The sequence below is a fragment of the Vanellus vanellus genome (assembly GCF_965231255.1).
Source record: "Vanellus vanellus genome assembly, chromosome: 6".
Taxonomy (NCBI): Eukaryota; Metazoa; Chordata; class Aves; order Charadriiformes; family Charadriidae; genus Vanellus; species Vanellus vanellus.
The window spans coordinates 60459293-60476418 of record NC_138911.1 but is presented as its reverse complement, the minus strand read 5'-3'; the positions used below and the strand labels follow the sequence as shown (position 1 = coordinate 60476418).

The window sequence follows — 17126 nt, the reverse complement described above, 5'->3', positions numbered from 1 at the left end:
GGGGATCTACTCTGCAGTATCTTTCTGTCATTAGAGTGCTGTAAGAGACAAATGCTTACATTTTCTTTCTACATACCATACCCCAGTGTGTTCCCTCTCCCTTTTCTCTCCTGTGCTCCTACAGGGTGAAATTCTTTCTTGCAGGTGGTGCAGTAGAGCAAAGGCATGGTGCCCTTGCGTTACATGAAGTGTTACTGCAGGGGACTGGCTGAGCCTGCTGGCATGTGACCTGAAGTTTTAGAAATTGAGAAGTAACCTGGAAGCTCATTATGAAAGCTTGAGCCTTCTAGTTGTATCCCCCAGGCAAAGTGGGGCTTGGAAGAAAAAGGTGTAGTTATTCTGTTCCTGTAGACCACTGAGTGGAATCTTCAGAAGGGCTTTGCTCTTGGTTAGGATGTGGGGGAGGGAGGTTGCATCACCAACCAGTGCAAGATGGAAACAAGTTTTCCAGCCTTACTGACTCTGCACAAAAAGAACTGTCCAAGGGCAGTAAGCCAGAGATGTGGAAACTGTGGTGCTCTGGTGTCATCTTTCCTAGAAATTGCTGCAGACTTCTCTACTGGAGACAGCACAGATATTTAAACAAACTGCATAGAGGGAGTGCTGTTTTCTTGGTGCATTGCTATAGTCAAGGGTGTAAGGATTCCCAAATAGAGCCCAGGCATCCATTAGGCATTGCTTAATTATTACTCCTTTTTCTTGTGCAGGAATAACTTTAAACCTGCTCTCCCAGCATCTGTGCTAGTCTCATGTGACTCTTCTATGTACTGACTGGGCAGTTGCATAAGGAGGTGCTGAGGTTGTTGGGGGGATGTGCCAGGCCTCTGGGACTCGTCATTGAATTGCACTTGGACTGATAATGTCTTTTGATGAACCTGTTCATACCTGTGGCTGAACTGTTGTGTTCTGTGAGAGGGGGGAAATGGAGGCTTTTGGAGGGGACTCTATTTGCAAGTTTAGACCAAATGCAGCAGCAACAGGCACCTAAAACTTTTCTGCATGTAAGTTGATGCCTCTGGCTTAGGACAGCACCAGAAGCAAGGGATCGTCTTGTTCTGCAAGCCTGGAACACTGCTATGAGAAAGTGTTCTTTTAAGGAGTTTTGTAAGCAGCTTCCTTATTCCTTTCTCAGTGGGGGCATGGAAACAAGTAAGGCCATGCAGTCAGCAGCTTGGCAGTCTGTGCAAAAGGTGGCTACAGGTCTAAAACTGATGTTCTTAGGACTGTGTTGCTGGAGGCCATGTGAGTTGACCTAGCGTGTGGTTTACCAGCCTGAACACAGTGCTGGTACCTGTGATAATCACGACCTTGAGGAATTGAACATCCCAGATTTCTTGGGGCTCGTCAGGGATGTTTCTGTCTCCCCGCCTTGTGCCAAGGTCCTGCAAGCATAGGTGGTGTTCAGGCCTTGCTGGAGCAGAAGAGTGTTTGCAGCTTACGCTGGACAGACCAGAAGAAATACCCGGGTGCAAACAACTAGCATCCAGCTGTTGAGAAAGCCAGGGTCATATTCCTGCTGAATGACAGGTTTTGAAGATGGGGTTTGTCTGGGGCTTCAGGGAGTCACATTTCCCTGCTGCTACTGTGTCTTGTGCAGCAGTACAGTTGTGACTGCTTCTGCAAGAAGGTTCCACAGCTGTTGCAAGATAGTGGAGAGCTGTCTGAGGAGGTGTGGGAGGGTAAGTATGTCACAGTGCTGTGGCTGGATGCCCTCAGGGCTCTGCAAGTGGAGACACGGGAAGCGTTGACAAGAGTGAGCTTGGGCTCTTGCTTGTATTTGGGCCCAGTACAGACAACCAGCACCTTCTCTGAGCAGTGCTCAGGTGTGGGGTCTTTGGAACAAGTAGAATAAGATGTTCTTGTTGCTCTGCACAGTAAATGTATGCTCCAGAAATCTGCCATACGAGAAGAGCTTCAGTCTCCTTGTTTGGAGAAGCTGATCTACTTTTGAGTTTTTATTGGTTTTATTTTATTTTATTTCTTAACTGGAGCTTGGTATCTTTTACAGACAGGGCGTGGACTTTTTCTCCTTTGCTGCTGTGCATTTAGGCTAGGTATTAATGAATAGAATTCTACCAAGAATCACTGCCAGCATCATGAATATCTGACTACAAATAGTTTTATGTTAGAAAGTTGGACCAATCAGAGCATGCCTTAAAGGGAGCTGAGGCTCTCAGCAGTGTCCCTGGCTGTGCTGAGAAGTATTGGTTTAATGTGTGCAAAGCTTTTGCCGAGGGGCTGTGTGCGTGCAAGGAGGGGGAGGTGAAGCTGAGGGATTTTCTGGGGGAGGAGGAGAAGAGAGAAGTCTGTGGAGTCAACTTACCCTGAATTATTTTGACACTTGTTCTTTCCCTTCAACATAGATACAACTGGACTCGTAGCAATTTGTATTTGAGTGGTGGCACAGAGCAGAAGACTCAACTTTAAAATGCACAGGGTGAAATCAGTGTTACAGCCTACAGCTCCCAGTTGCAGATCAGAGTTCAGTTGCACTAAGAATGGTGGTTGTTAGTCCCTGTTTTCATGGTACCTGTCTTGTAGTATATACTTTCAGGTAGCATACTTTTATTGAAACAGCAGCCTATGGAAATCCAGATGTCAGGGAAAATGGTCGTCTTTCGGTAAATGCAATAAATTGTGCTGGGAACGTTTACAAAGAAAGTGCAGGCCAGGATAAAAATCAAGAGGACACACAGCTTTTCTGCTGAGGAAGATGCAAGTGTCTCAAAATGCTTGGCAGAGCCCCTCTCTATGGGTAAATGGTGCGGATTCCCTGGCCTGCCTTGCCTTGTAGTTTTCTTTGACAGTCTGCTTCCCTCTCTGGTGCCAGTGTGTCTCAGCTTGTCTCTGCTCCGGCCCACATATGCACCTGTAAGGCTGTTGTGTTCTCCAAGATGCTCTGCACAGACTTCTTTTTCCTTTGAAGGCTCAGCAGCCTTAGCATGGTTTAGCTTCTCAGTCTCTAATAACTCTGCTCCTCTAAATACTGTCACTCCCCTGAGGCGCTCTGTCCTCTTTATGTCCCTGTGTGTTTTGTTTCCCTTGCTGCCTTGTTTTTGTTGCTGCTCCCCCCCCCCCCCCCCCCCCCCTTCTTTTCTTCTGTATGGATATGTGTAAGCCCCATTAAGCACTGTTCTACAAGCTGGGGAGCTGAGGTTTGGATTTGTAGTGACCTGGTGGCGCACACCAAGAGGGTGCATTGCGTCACTGATACTTGGAAGGTGATAGTGTGGAGAAGAGTGCTCCAGAGTGGCCAGGGTGGTAGTGCTGGATGTAGGCGGACAGGGACAATTGCTTAATGCCTCCTGAGGTGGCTGGAGCTCAATATGGTGCCCTGTGGACAGCCACTGGTTGCTTTTATGGAGTTATGAGATGGTCACTAGGTAAAGAAAATGAGCTTGGCAGCCATGTTTTGAATTTGTGCAGTGTGGGGCAGCATAATTGATGTGCGAGGAGGCACAGCTGTATTCCTGTCAAACAGCTGCCGGGGGCTGGCCACTGCATTTTTTTCCATTATATAATTTGCGGGAAGGGAAAACAAGACCTCTGGGCTCTTAACACAGGCAGGGATGCTCTGGCTGCTTTCACTATGATGATGGTTTTTGGAAGGAAGGGGGAGAGGGGATGTTTTGCCCTGAGCATGAATTATGTCCAAAAGGGATTTTTTTTTTCCCCCCTCACTTCTTAATTTGGAGAAAACGGAAGAATTTTCAGCCTCAATAAAGAGGCATTTATGTGCTGAATAGGATCTCGGTCCTCAGATTGGAAAGACTAATGGCCCTGAACACAGTAAAATTAAGTTAATTTTGTAACTGTGTATGAGCAGGACTGTGCTGCAGCATGCGCGGTATGAGGGACGTGCTACAGTGCAGGTAAGTATAGTGCAAGCCGCCTTCCCCTGCCTTGCTGGGAAGCGTCTCCTCCTTCCCCTCCCTGGGCAGCGCTAAGCCAGGTTCCTCCCTCAGCTCTGTACCAAACCACACTCTTCTCCTTCCAGCAGGGTCTTGGCTCCTCTGTTTATCTACGCTGCCAGGCTAGCGTTCAGCTGGCTTCTTATCTGCTTAGCCTCCCCATCCCCTTTGTGTTTGCTTGCTTGTGGTGATGGCTGGAGAATAAGGCTCGGTCTCCCCTTCCCTGTCTCTTGGCTGCGGAGGCTTTCCCAGCCCTCTCCCCTCCGTCTCCTGCTGCCTCTTGGCTCTTTGTGTGAGCTCTGCTCCTGACGCTCGCCACGTGGTGGTTGCGTTTTAGAGAGCTTGTAAGGCCTTGCGCCTGCAAACTTCTGTCCTCTTTGTTAAAACAAGGTGAGGAAAGGGATTGTGCTCTAGACGTGGATAGGTCGTAACCGGTTTGCTCTTCCCTGAAGCATCTAAGCAGAGCAGAAAGCCATGTGCTTTTCTGCAGGGTGCCCCAAGCACTACGGACCTCTTCTCCGTGTTCACCTTCGTGCTTGTGTCCCGATTGATTTCATTGTAAATATGCTGTGGTATGCAAACGCCGGCACTGCAGAAGGAGCGTTTGTAATCCCAAAGCAGAGGCAGCTCAGGAAAATCCAACATCTTTGCAGGGCTGTGCCCCTCTTTTGTTCCTCTGGGCTGCAAGTGTACTTGCGGCTGCTTGTTGCCGAGAGCCTGTCTCTCCAGGGTTTGGTTTGCTGTTACTTGGCACCTTTTAGGGTCAGTTGTGTTCAGCATAAAGCGGGAGTGTGGGCAGACCAGCAGTGCAGAATGAGTGCAAGGCGGTGCTTGGTGTGGAGCAGTGAGGAATTAAGTGTTTAGCCTCTCTCCTAGTTATCATACTGCTTTCTTCCTCTGAAATTATTAATGTAGATGCAAGACGAACTAGTTCTGAGACTCTTTTGAAGGCAGGAGTAGGAGAGGAACCAGATAATTTGTTTTGGATAGTTTTTTACTAAATGCTGAATGTTAAAAACAAAATTTTAAGATTTGCCATGATTGTTAGCTGCATTTTAAATATAGTCCTTACTGTGCCTCTGCGTTTGGCAAAAATGGGAAAAAACAAACTGACTTGTGAAATCTGTCAGAAAAATGTGATCCAGGAGCTGCCTGCATTTCAAGGGCACATTAGATCTGACTTTTTGTTTTTTGGGTATGAATATTATCCTTACAGCACCTTGTTGAGCTAGGCCCCATGCAGACAGAAGGAGAGGGACTGTCTGTGCCTTGGGGAGCTTGTGAGCTAATGAATACAAGTCAGCTCTAAGGAGAGCTGGAAGCAGACTGAGTTTTCAAGATCTGATTTGAAATATTGCAAATGTGTTATTTATGGGCTCCTATTTGATTTCAGCATTTCTGAGAGTGGGATGATGAGGAAGGATGACCCACAGTTGGGGCTCTAACATGGGGCCTGGGAAACCTGGCTCAACTCCTGCGAGCCTGGCGCTTGGCGCTTTGCGTGTGTGTATGTTGATAAAAGCTCTCATCTGCTGGTAGGGGTGCTGTGAGGATAAGGACCTGGAAGACTGTCATGGATTGGGGGTGAGAGGAGGATATGCAGCCGTCACAGACGTTCAGAAGTCGGATTTGTGTGGGTTAAACTGGGCATGCTCACAGCCTGTTGATTGCAGTTGCACACCACATCGGTGCATGACTCAGTGCTGGGTGGGATTTGATATATAAGCTTCTCGTATGCTCACGTTGGCCTGAGGACAGGTGTCTGCTTCTGGAGATGGCTGCGCTGGGAGAGGAAGCTGTGCCCTCTTTTCAGAGGTTGCTATCTCTGCCTCTCTGCCAGCCGGGCCACTCGCGTAACCTCTACAAAACCATCTTCGGGTAGAAGTGGCTGGGGTTAGTCTGGGTGACTTCAGCACAGAGGTCAGGACTCCCCTGCATGTGCTTGTAGGACCCAATTCTGCAGCTCTTGGAGGGTACCACCTCCAGCAGGGAGGTGCTGTGGTGATACCTTCCTGGATGTCCAGCCTCTCCACGGCACCCAGCTGGGTTTGTAAGATTTGTGTCTGCTTCTGTACTATGATGGGCTTGTCTACTTAACGGCCTTAAAGTGTTGGTATTTTACCCAGGTTTAAAAGAATAATAACAATGTGAGAAGTCTGCACTGTCTTTGAGAGCTGACTGTGCTTAGCTGTTGCTGATTGATTCATTCTGCTGTGTAAAATGATTTGCTACTGCCAAGGGTACAATAAAATGGGATTTCTCTATTATTTGACCTTTTGAGTGGTCTGGATGGAGACACCAGCATGTCCTATCTACATGCCCCTCACAGTACTGTATCATCAAGCATTAACATGGTCACCCAGTGGCCTTATTTCGTAAGCCATTGAGCACAGCTGGTTTTCTGTGAGTGTGTGTTTTTTTTTCCTGAACTCCTGAGATGTAGGGTGAGGAGGAGGAAAAGTGCCCACACCCCATACTCATTGGAGACCAGGTTCTAGTTAGTCAGATCTGTTTCTGGCTATCTCTTGGCAAGGGTTTTTGAAGCCTGATGGAAAAAATAAACCAGTTACTTTATAAAATGTAGATTCTTGGTTAATATATTGCTGATGCTTTCTAGGCATTGGTTACTTCCACTAATCAGTGTAAGCTATCTCAAAAGGATGCTGTCATGTGAACTTTGGATGGGTGGGAAGGGAAGAGGTGTTGCTAAAAATATGAAAAAGTAATCTCTCTGCCTTGCGAACACTTGAGGCGCTGGCTTTTTTCTTTTTTCTCATTGCGTTGTGGGCAATAGAAACAGGCCAGCTGGTCTTTGGTGTGTGGGAAAGATGAGTAAAATGCTGCTTGTTTGGGTTGCCAGTGCTTGTGCAGGCCTATGAAGGCCAAGTTTGAAGTTTTGCAGGGGAAACTAGACTCGCTCTATGAGTAAGGAGGTTCAGTGCTTTCTAAAGCCAGGGTGGTGGGAGTGGCTCTTCTGAGCAGAGGCAAAAGCACTGGTCCCTCTCCCCCCTTTTCTGTTCCTCTCCTCATTCCCCAAAGGGTGCTGGGGAATAGGAAAGGGTGGCTGGAGAAGGGGAGTGGGGGGTACTTGGGTCGGTGGTCTAAACAGCATTGCTGTTCAATGGGAAAGGGAATGAGGTGAGCCACAAGGTCTAAGAACCCTCTGTTGGCTTCTTGCTCCTTGTGTCGTGTCTCCTGGGAGAAGAAGCCTTGGGAAGCCAGAGGTGTCCTAGAGCTGGGGGTTGGAAAGGAGCCACCATGCACTTCTCACTGTTGAAATAAAGCAACACTTGTGTATTCTCCATTTCAAATTACATATCTTGTTATTTTTGTTTCTCACTTATCTTTACTGCTAACGCTGGATTGTCCTTTTGTCAGTGTGCAAAAGACAGTATGTGAATGGGAGAAGGGGGTGGCAGGGGGAGTGTGGGTATCTACTGAATGGGGGAATGGGCAACCTGTTCAGTCTTGTGACAGCATGGTTATAAAAATGACAGGTGACACTTGTTATGTGCGAAGTAATATTCGGGGAGGGGGGTAGGGTAGGGTGGAACAGCCTTGTAACTGTATGTGTACGGTAGTGGTCTCTAAATTAGCTGTTAAAGATCTTGGGAGTCATAGTGATTTTTTTCATCAACTCAATGGTAATAGTGAAAAGGCAAGAGTATTGTTAAAAGCTGTTATGAAAGCATACGAGAACAAAACAGAACCTCATTATGGCATGCTTTATAAATTCTGTGGTGTACCCTCTTCTTGAACACTGCGTACAGTTCTGGTTCTGCCCCGTTTCCATCCCTCCCCCATGCATACGCGCTTCTCAGAGCTGTAAGATAACTAGATAAAGTACAGGAATTGTTCTTCCCTGTCTGTACGAGGGAGAAGCAGAGAAGCCAAGACTGTCTAGCTTGGAAAACAGATGACCGAGAGGAGTATGGTAGAGGGTCTGTAAAACAGCAAGAGACACAGAGGAGTTGAACAGGGCACAGTTATTCTCTGCTTCTCATAAGGCAGGAAATGGGGCCACCAAATGAAATGACTGGGTAGCAGCTCCAGAGCTGAGAAGGGAGTGTGTGCATGGGCTTTCTTTGTTCTCCTTCAGACAACAAACATATAATTAAATTGAAGCACTCCGCCACAGGATGTTGTAGATGCCAAAATCACAAATGGGTTCAAAAAGGATTAGACTAGTTGATGGACTTTTTTCTCCCCACCCCCTCCCCCCCCCACCCCCCCCCCATGAAGGGCCATTAAATCCAGTGATGCAGATACAGTGTCAGGCTCGGGAAGTCTCTGCTGGTCCTGGTCTTGTTATTCCTAAGTGCTGCCTGTGAATAATGGGCAGGACTGGGCCCAAAGCAGCTCTTCTTGCTGGCTGTAAGGGAAGACAACAGAGGGGTGGGAAGAGTTGAGGGCTGGCTTAGCAAAGAAGTGGGAGACCATGTGAATGTGGAACTGTATGTGTAGGAGTTGCTGATTGTCAAGGAACAGGGGAGGTGGCAGAATCAAGATTTATGATGGAAAGAGAGGAAGATGTGTTTGCCTTATTTGCTTCCTCATCAGTAGGCTGTTTGGCTTCAAATAGATTTGGCAGTGCCTAGATATTTGTCGGCAGCATGAGGCCTGGCACTTGAGGGAACTGTGCTATGTTATTGTTGTTCCTTTTTTTGTATATTAAATTCTATACTGGATCTTACTTGCATACATGTAGGCGTGCCAGTGTGACTTCTTGGTCACCTGAATGAAAGTGGAAGGGAAATAGCATGGAGGGAAGGAAGGAAATCTCTTGTTGGGGCAGCATTCAGGGAGGCTGAACAGAAACCAACAGTAGTTGGCTCATTGTAGCTTGGCTCAGCTTGTAGCTTGGCTCTCAGAACTAATTGTGTGCATGCATTTACCTGTTTTTAACAAACTTTAAAATGGTTCACTGCATGACTCGAGGTTCTGCATTGATTTTTTTTTTTTTTTTTTTTGTGTGTGTGTGTGTGTAGGGTTGTGAGTGTGCGGGGGTTCCTGGTGTTGGTGGCAGCACGTGGGGCCCAATGTGGCAGCTATGGGTTGTGGAGTGGTAGCCACAGGGGCTGTGTGGCCCACCAGGCCCCACGTGTGGTGTTTGCTTTTGTTGCTACTGACTGGCAGGGTGGCACACGTCCAGTACCATCCCAGTCCTCCTGATGGAGCTTTGGAGCTGCTGCCGCTCTGACCCGCAGCCTGGGGAGGCCAGGGATGCTCTCTGTGATGTTGAGGGGGGAGAAGTGCACTTGGGAGGGCAGGTGAGCCTCGTAGGTCCAACCCAACGTATGCGCTGTGGGCTTTTGCTTTGTTCTGGTTGCCTGCTTTTTGGTTGTGCATTCAGGATTTGCTGTAGTATAGTTACTAGCCTTCCTCCTTCAAAAAAAAAAGTGGATAGTGCAAATTTTTACGTTCCTAAAAAGGCTTGCAAGAGGTCTATGGAAAAATCTTAATCAAATGTGCATTTTCTCCTCTTAATTTTATACTTAACTCTCTCTTTAAACAAACTCCAAACCTTTCACCTTTCAGTACAAAACCCCAGCCATGTCTAGACAAAACCCCCTTGTGATTAGCAGAGGTGTGCTTCTCAATACTGAGTGTGTGGGGGGGTACATTCATGCTTCTGATGTTATGTTAATGTATTTCCTGCTCCTGTATGGGTTGCAGAGCTTGTGTATGCAGAACTCGCTGCAGAGCTCGAATTGGAATTGCATGCATGTAGAAAAAATAATGCATGTAGAAAAAATAATTTTACACACTTAGAGTGTATATTGAAAGGCTGTTTGCTTGTATAGTTATTCAGACTTCATCTATGGCTGCACATTGGTGCCACCTGCTTGCAGGAAAGAATGAGCGGACTCCTATTATTCAGGAAAAAAAAAATCAAGGCGAGGCCCCAACATCTGTTCTGGCTTTATTGTTCGGTCTGGCCTGGGTTGTGGGCAAAATGTAGGCCACAGCTTTTGCTTTACCGCTAGCTCTTAAACTGGAAAGGCATCTTGGATCAGATGCGATCTTAAAAAGTTTAAAATAAAAAAAAAACCCACAAAGATATGAAGTTCAAACTTCGTATGGGTTGAACTCTAAAGAACAGGAAACTGTATTGCTATCCATGCATTTTCTCATTTTCTCTTCCCGTTCTTCTAATGGTAATAATTTTTATCACTGCAAAGTGACCTTTGTAATCATGGCTGGATGATTAATCTTTAACTGGGTAATTTTTAAAGCAATATTTTTCACACTGTTGTAATGTGTGATACCGTGTTTTTTTTGTAGCACAGCACCTACAGTTATTCTGAGGCAATAAGGCCCTTCAGCCTGCATTTCCAGTGCTGCTGCTCTGTATAGAAACCCAAATAGTCGCCTTTGTTTCCCCAGGCAGATACAAAAATGCCCTCAGAACTTTATTTGCATATAGATTATAGTGCCAGCCGGGTGTAGTCATGTATAGGAAGAGCTAACCGCTGCTTAATTTATAAGTTTTTAATTAAAAAACATTCCTCAACTTGCAGGATTCCAGTCTAAAATGTTCTGCATTTGATGCTGCTATAGTGTGTGTATAAAGGTGGTATTTCTATGAGGTACCAGCTACTATATCGAGCCAGTCCTCAGAAAACACACATGAAAGGGGATCACAAGCATTATCTGCTGACTCGGGGAGAAGTCACATGCAGAAGGAAGCAGAGATGGGCAGCAGAGTTCTTCAAATGTCTTTGAGTAGCTGCTTGAGACACCAGTGCCAGCAGTGGGTGGGGAAGGAAGGTGGAAAAAGCTTTTCTTCTGACTTTCAATTTTGTTTGAATTCTCTTGTGCCACATAGGTATTTTGTTGTTGTATCGCAGCTGTGCATTTACAATTACACTGTGAGCCTGAGTAATATCAATGAACCAGTGAGAGCAAGTTTTTTAAACTATGGGAGCCAGTGCTTCCCTTGTCTTATTTTGTTTAACAGTCATCATGGGTACTGTAAACAGGGGATTTTACCCTATGCAATAAATATATGGTCTGCATTGATAAAGAAAATACAGAGTTGGGAATGGAAGCAGTTGTTTAATCTCACTTCATTAGAAGTAAATACATTTAGACTTGGTCCAAAACTGCTTTAAGCAGCATTCAACAGCTAAGTTATTATATGTCAGCTTCAGCTCTTCCCCAAACAATAACAGCATCTATTCACCTTTGAGTATTATACAATGCATGTTTTTATATATAATGCTGAGGGTTACTTATTAAAAGGAAAAGGTGTTTCTTAGTATTTCTTTTTAAAGGTGCAATATGTGAATTAAAAATAAGTTAGTACCAGTAAGTGCTGTTAGTAATGCAGTAGCCTTTGTAGGTGGGAATCTTGCCAATGCTGTACCTTGACGATTTCAGTTGTTGGTGTGTAAACTTTAATAACTTCATGAAATATGTTGTTTAGATGTAGAAGTCTTTTCTTACCTGTTGCCTTGCAAAGATCAGTACCTGAAGAATTCCCTGTACTTCTATGGCAAGTGGGTTTTAAACTTTTTGATTTGCCTATATTTGCTTTCTGGAGAAAGTACAGAAGCGTGTATCTGTATCAAGCACCTGACAGTGGACATGCTTTTCTGAGTTACCTTTTGCCATTTCTAAATAATGGAGGAACTGACAAGCAGCAAATTCCCACTCTTCATGGTGTGTGTTGCAGTGCTCTCGCATAGTCATACGTTAGGGTGTTTTGCTTTGAAACTCAGAGGGCTTCAATAGCTCTGAAATGTCTTGTGCAAACAGCAAGAGCGAAAACCTATGTCGAAGACTCCTGAAAGGTTTATAGAGAAGTAAGAATGCTGGAGGCCTCGTGGCAGAGCTTCACCCCGACTTGGGCAGGATGGAGCTGGGAGCAAAGTATGCCTTGGTATCTGGAGGAGACAAGGATCATCTCTCCAAGGGGTCAGTACAGGTGCCAACGGGAAAGCGCAGAGCACTCATGAACAGCTCACAGCCCCAGCTGGAACATGCAGCATCCTTGGGGAGAGCTGCGAGACAGAGCAGCTTCCTCAAGTGCAGGAACTCAAGTGGGAGCTGGCACTGCTGCCTTGCACAGAAGCAAAATAATAGGTGACAGAGTGATTGGTGGCTCTTTTGAGAGGCCTCGGGTCCCATTGAGTTTATTCTGGCATGATTCTTCTCTAACTTATAGAAGAAACATAAAATGGGATGCATCAGGCTGGGGCCGCGCAGCGGTGGGCTCCTGCTCACTGGCAGGCTCTGTTGCCTTTCTACCTGCTCTTCATGTATGCTGTCATTCCACCAGTGGTCCCTAAGACAGCATAAACTGGTGCTGTGGGTGAGGTGCTGTTTCTGCTTCCTCATTCCCCTTCCTTGTCTATTAGGATATGCGGTAGAAAACTACAAAATGGTACGAGTTAAAGCTAAGTGCTTTTTTGTTGGATTTTATCTTTATTTTTTTAAAAGCTCATATAGATGCCCTGCTTTGGTTAGTCCCTGCTTTGGTTTGTCATGTAGGTGTTGGTGCTGGTGGAAGGGGAAACGGCCTCCCTCCCCCTCTCTTTTGTAGTGGTGCTGCTGCACCATCATGTTGGGGTAAAGCTCTGTGGGGTGAAGGCAGAGGGGTCCCTATCCACGTGGGCCTGCCACTCCCTCTGCACCCGCGCAGCTGTTTGTCTCATCTTGCAGCCAGCTGATTTGATTTAATAACTGGGGAAAATGCTGTTTGCTTTCTATTTTGCCAGGTTACTTTTAGTGAATCTGCTTGGCTTGGAGGGATAAATGCCAGAGTCAACACAGGATGGGGGGGGAGAGGCAGGGAGCACGAGTCAGGAGAGCAGAGCAATGCTGGCTGAGCAGGACCTCCTCTCCCTTCAGAAGTGCTGAGGTGTTGGATGGATTCAAACTGTGAAGTGCAAGCTTCACCCTTTGGCCTTTTGACACAGCTCTTCAGAAGCTCTTTGTTCATCTCTCCAAAAGGAGATTCAGGTGGGATGAAGGCAGAGCTATTCCTGCCAGGCACAGCTTTCCTTCTGTACTGATGCCAGCTGCTCCATTAGTACCTTGAAATTTGGGAGAGGTCAGAAGGATGGGGAAGATACTCTCTGACCGGCGGGGGGGAGGGGGGAACAACGTCATGTGTGCGGTGCAGTGGCCTTTGGTGGTTTCTGTTTGGAGACGTACACATTTCCTTTGCCCTGCCAGGTGTCCTGACTTCATAGCACCCCGGTAGAGGTGGGGAGACAAGCACACTTGTTGCTTTCAGCCCTGCTTTGTTGTCCATTTGCAGCAACTCTACTAAGCGTGGTAGCTGAGGAGCCTTCAGGGCACGTGTACATGTCTTGGCTCTCTTGCAATGTTCTGGAGAGAGCTTGAACAAAGATCTGTGGTTTCATGTCAACACAAATATATTCATGATGACAAACTCTGCAGCATGTTTAACACTGAGCTTATTCATACAGTCCTGATTCTAGCACTGGTACAATTTTGGTTTGCTTAAGAGAAAATATGAAGTTACAATATCTGCAGAAGAACCCCTCAGATGTGAGGTGTTTCTCTTGGGGTTGGAGGAAGCATCCATGATTCTTCACAGACTTGGGACAAATGGGAGAGTCAGCAGTGAGAAAGTGATTACAAAGTGTTTGCTCCCACAACAGCTGTGATAAGGAGCTAATGGCTATGGCAGAGACTTTACAAATACCTGGTGGGTAGCCTAGATGAAAGTGCGGGATTAACTGAAATGTCAGATGATCTCATCTGCCAATATACAGCTTCTCTAAACACAAGTTGCACTGGTTTAACTGCAGTTGCTTAAACAAGCAAACCTCATTGATCCTAAATTGATCTATTCCCCTAAAAAAAGAGTAATCCTTGCCCTCCTTATGTGGCTATTTTTATATGAAATATAGAATGGATTAAATTGAACTAGGTTTTTAGCTTTGTCACTGAAGCGTAGAGTGTTTGAATTCACCCCGGTATCCTTTGTCCAGAAGGAGGGGATGGGGGGAAGGAGTTTCCCCCATGTTGGTGAGCCTTGCAGCTGTGCTTGGAAAGATGTGGGAAGGGGATGTAATAACTGCTCTGCCCTCAGCCCGCTCTTCCCCTCTTGCGACTATTGCTCTGAAATAACCATTTCATTGTGCTTTCAAATTCTGAGCAAGCTCTTAAGGTTTTCTTTGCCACATCATGTAGCAAGAGTATTTGTGCTGTATGTATTTATGATGGGGTCAACGCTGGATTCAGAAGAATGCCTGTCTTGTCTGCCTTGTCTGTTGGGGGATGGTAAACGTGGGGGCTCTGGGCTTGAGAAGGGGTGATAAGGAGGATGTGGTGCTGGAGCTGGGTGGCAGGCTAAGTCACCTGTGGTATTTGGGAGGGAGTCTTGGCCTCTGTGGGTGTTGGAGGAACACATGTACCCACAACCCCTTGCCCTTCTGTGTGTGTTGGCCTTTAGGTGCTTCTGTCCTTTGCAGAGAAGCATGAGTTTTAACCCTACTGCATGCCTTGCACTGGCTTCTACCTCTGTTGAGGAACAAGGGCTGAGGGTTGAGAGGTGTGGGTTTGGGTGGAGAAGCAGAGCAGGGGGAGATGTGGGAATACCAGAGGTGCTACTTCGCAGCCCATTACAAGTGCAGCATAACTTGGCTGGTTGTTGCTTTTGAGAGGCTGGAGGGAGGCAGAGGGGAAGAAGCTGGGCTGAGGGAACTGGGCAGAACGGGGTCCTGAGCTTTGCATGAAGCCCGATATATGCAGGGGGTTCTTGTTCTGGGTGTGAGGTTCAGGGAGTGGTTTACTCTGGCTCATAGGGAAATGATGTGGGCTGGAAGGAGGTAGCTCCTAACCCAAGGTACTCCCTTTGCAAAGGGAGGTCCCGGGTGCCTTGTAGGTGGGAGCTGTGATGTGATGTGATGGAGGACGAGGAACACATTTCACTGAGTGCCATGAGCTCCCGCAGTACCTCCGTGCACTTACCATCACTTCCCAGGGCTCACTGCAGTTCACAGCTAGGAAGGCTGTGGCACTCCTTCCGCAATGTCCCAAAGCGTAACTTGGGGTTTTAACCATGAGAGGTGAAACTTCACCCACCTTACTATGGGTGAGCTGAGCTAGCAGCGCTCTGCTTCTGAAAGTGACAGCCGGGCTGGGACGCACGCCTGACATGTCAGGGAAGAGGTTGAGCCTGCTAAACTAGGAGAAAACTTTTCCCTTTTCCTGAGTTAAGTGGGTTTTGCCAGTTCAGCGAGTGAGAATGAGGTAAAGCCAGGATGGCAATTTGCCTAGTGTTAAGCCTCACAGGCAGAATTCGGGTATCTGGCTCCTGAACGGCGGTGGGTTACTTGGGGGTGTGTTGGGATTTGGGTGGAAAGTGTTTAGCTTCCTGGAGTCCTGACTGATGATTTCTGTCTTTGAGTATTTCTATGAAATGAGAATGTGCTTTTCAGGGTAGTGCAAAGTGAGGAGGGAGACTGACTTTCTGTGTTTTGAACCCTATGCTAGACTTTAGTAGGTGCTAGACTATCCTGGTTAGGGAGAGCAAGGAGCAAAATTTGATAAAGGGGAGGCTTAAGGTTGCCTATTTCTTTACATTCCTGACCTAGACTTGAAATGAGGGAGAATGTAAAATTTAATCCCCAAAGTTTCAAGACTTTTTTTTTCGTGAAGTTGTAATTTTAAATTCAGTATTGTAATTTTAAATTCAGACACCCTTTGCGTTCTGCGTATAGATCTGGTGTCCACCCCCTATCTCACAACACCAGAGGCTGTTGTCTCTTCTCACTCGTTTTACTGCCTAGTGTAGAAGTAATGAATGTGAACAGTGCACAAAATATCTTGTATGTGCTGTTGCTAGCCTTTTTAAAAAAAAAAAAAAACCAACAAAAAAAAACCCCAAAAAACCCCACAACACCAAGAACCCAAACTGTATGAAAGATAATCATGGTGCTTGTCATAAAAAAAATAGTTAGATTAATGTAAATATGTTGCTGGCAACTGGTTATTTTTAATACATGCTATTTGTGCTTTAAATTTAATGTTAAAATATTTTTGTCATCTAAACCCTGATTGTTCTTAGCTGAGCAGATTTTGGGTTAAAACCAGTAGTCGAACCATGAGTGTTCATAGCATTGTAATTACTAAATTTTCTGATGTGTTCAGATGAGCAGGAGCTGGGTGCTAGCAGGCCTCTTTCTGCTGCAGTGGAGGCATGTGAGCAGATCATGTTCTGATTTCATCCCCTGTGCCATGAGACAGCATCCTGGCATTGCGTCTCTCGTGTTACTAGATCTTTTCTGACCTGTTTGTTTAATGCATCATGAAGTGGCAGTTATATGTCTAATTGCACAGCGCAGAGAAAATAGTATTGTGTTCAAATATTGCATAAAACTTCAGCGCTATGTGACGTTTTGTAGTGGAAGTAGTACTGTAGGCAGTCATTCATAACAAGACCTGCAAGTTTCTCTCGGCCAGGGTGGGTAGCTGAGCTGGCTGTGTGCGTGCTGACTCAACACAGCAAGTTTCTTACTCTTCCCGTCCTCCTTCTCTTTTGACTGCTTGTGACCAAACAACAGCAGATTCATAAGAACTTGCTGTTGAAATGTGCTTTAGCTTGAGGTTGCTCTTTCAAACTATGTGCAGCTGTGGTTCTTCACTTGAGGCTTTCAGAGGTCTCATGCTAGCCAGGTGTTAAGTTGGTTGAAAACGGACTTGCTTTCTGAGCGTGGGTACGTGTACACAGTGTGGGTGTGGATGCACAAGAATTTCTCTGGCACGGTTGAGCAGAGGACCTGATTCTGACCTGGGGGACCCTGTCTGTATGGGGGAGGGAGGCATAAAAGGGCTGCTGGAGCAGGGGAGGAGGCGCTCAGAAGTGAAATTCGGGAGGTTCATCCATGTGTCTACCCTGAAGTATTAATATAGCTGCACAGTACGGTCTCATGATGTCAAGGGCTTGGAGCCTGCTGCCTGAGCCTAGCTCCTCCCTTTTTCATTTAACGATGACTGGAAGAAAAATAATCAAGTATGCTGGAAGAGAAACATTAATTAACTTTTAATTTAGATCTAACGTATGCTTCTTGGTTTACTGCATGAAAGAGTGAGTGTGCGGTATCTGTCATGTTATATAGGGAATGATGCATTGAAGAAACAAGGAAAAGCCTCAGGTCTGAATGGGAGGATGGGGTTTTAACTCTGCGGATGGGTTTTGTATCTTGATTAAAAGCTGCAGATGTGTGATAAGTC

General features: G+C 46.2%; 1 protein-coding gene across 1 annotated transcript in view; it reads left to right on the top strand.

The window, feature by feature from the left end:
* Nucleotides 1-17126, top strand: part of RCOR1 (REST corepressor 1) — a gene marked incomplete at its 5' end in the record, with an annotated part of 86082 nt that overhangs the window by 24978 nt on the left and 43978 nt on the right. The gene's annotated exons all lie outside the window — the stretch shown is intronic.